The sequence below is a fragment of the Leucoraja erinacea genome, chromosome 2, assembly GCF_028641065.1.
Source record: "Leucoraja erinacea ecotype New England chromosome 2, Leri_hhj_1, whole genome shotgun sequence".
Classification (NCBI taxonomy): domain Eukaryota; kingdom Metazoa; phylum Chordata; class Chondrichthyes; order Rajiformes; family Rajidae; genus Leucoraja; species Leucoraja erinaceus.
The window spans coordinates 43,997,944-44,000,201 of record NC_073378.1 but is presented as its reverse complement, the minus strand read 5'-3'; positions in this window follow the sequence as shown (position 1 = coordinate 44,000,201).

Below are 2,258 nucleotides of genomic sequence, written 5' to 3'. Positions count from 1 at the left end.
GCGGTACAAAAAATGTAGTAAGACATATGTGTTGTGTATTATTGTAATTTACCGTACTTCTAATAAAAATTATATTTAAAAAAAAAAGTCCTTGTATCTAATTAATCGCTTGTCAAATCCCAAATACAGAATCCCCAAAATAAAAATACTGTAGATGCTGGAACTCCGAGTTGTCATTGACTTCCTACAACAAAACTCAATATAAGCTTGAGGCATATTTTCTTCCAACCAAGCACTTTGTAGCTCCCCAATGCTGAATTTAGGTGATCAATCAATCCAGCCTTTTTCTGTTTCCTATGAAAGGTCAAATTAAAATGAGCAAAATGCTTCAGCATAAATGTCTGAACTGCAGAGTATTTCACCATTGTATGTTTTTATTTATAATAAAAGTAATATTTTACCATTTCTTTTCTGCTAATACAAGAGTTTTAGCAGGATTAAACTATTACCCGTTTAAATTTTTTTAATTGATCCACAATCTTTGAGTAAATTTCCTGTGGCAGGCCGCTGGTCTTGACACTTTTACAGTGAGATGCCTTTGCATTAAGTGACATCACTTGTTCATAAAACAACTTCAGCACTGGCATTGTTAACAGCTTTGGTGACAATATGAAAGGAGGAAGATATCTTAGAGGCCATATTTGCTTCTCATAATCATAGTGAAAAGAACCATTGATTACATTGGCGAGACCAAACGCAGACTGGGTGAACACTTTCGCTCAGCCCGCATGAACCAACCTGATCTCCCGGTTGCTGGACACTTTAATCTTCCTTCCCATTCCTACACAGACCTTTCTGCCCTGGGTCTCCTCCATTGAAAAAGTGAGGCTGAACGTTAATTGGAGGAACAGCATCTCATATTTCGCTTGGGCTGCTTTCAGCTCAGTGGTATGAATATTGATTTCTCTCACTTCAGGTAGCCCTGGCATTCCCTCGCTCTTCATATCCCTCCTCCACCCAAGTCGCACTAGCTTCTCATTCTCACCCTACAAACAGCTTACGATGTCCTGTTTCCTTTATCATCATTACTTTTTTGCATATCTTTCATTCATTATTCTTTATCTCTCCACATCATTTTCTATATCTTGTTTCCCTTATCCCGAACCAGTCTGAAGAGGGTCTCGACCCGAAATGCCACCCATTCCTTCTCTCCAGAGACACTTCCTGGCCCACTGAGTTATTCCAGCTTTTTGTGTCTATCGTTGATTACATCTTGTCTCTTTCCTGTGCCTGTATTCTTACCTCACCCTTCCTGAATGGAGCACAAATAGAGATCCCCTGCTCTCCTTCTTCCATCAGCTTCGGCATTCAATGGATCATTCTTCAAAATGTCTACCAGTTCCAACAAAATTCCACCAGCACAGAATCATGGAGCTTTAATATAGGTCTCATGGAGCATCAAACACACCAACCATCACGCACCCAATATACCAATCCTACGTTAATCCTATTCTCCCTACATGCACAACTCCTTCTCTTTCAGCTTTGCAAAGGAACTGTTCTTTTCATGGCTAAAGATAGACACAAAAAGCTGGAGTAACTCAGCAGGGCAGGTAGCATCTCTGGAGAGGGAATGGGTGACATTTCAGGTTGAGATCCTTCATCAGACATCACTCCACATCACTGTCATGGCTCCCTGGTTTACCATTCTGACCCCACCAACCACTTCTTTCTTAAGGCACTTCCCCATGCAACTGTAGCATTTATCCTTTTACCTCTTTTCTCCCCCCCCCCCCCCCGCCAATTTGCCCCACATACTTCTATTAAATCTTTCCCCTCTCACTTTAAACGCATGCCCTCTACTACTTGATTGGTCCTTCCTTGGAAAATGGCCGTGTGTATTCATCTTTTTGCCCCTCCTGAATTTATACATTCCTATATGTCCAGGACAAGGGGTCACAGCTTAAGGATAAAGGGGAAATCCTTTAAAACCGAGATGAGAAGAACTTTTTTCACACAGAGAGTGGTGAATCTCTGGAACTCTCTGCCACAGAGGGTAGTTGAGGCCAGTTCATTGGCTATATTTAAGAGGGAGTTAGATGTGGCCCTTGTGGCTAAGGGGATCGGGGGTATGGAGAGAAGGCAGGTACGGGATACTGAGTTGGATGATCTGCCATGATCATATTGAATGGCGGTGCAGGCTCGAAGGGCCGAATGACCTACTCCTGCACCTAATTTCTATGTTTCTATAACCCCTCTGCCTCCTGCATTCCAAAGAATAAAGTCCTAGCCTGCAGAACCTTCCCTTATACGTCAAT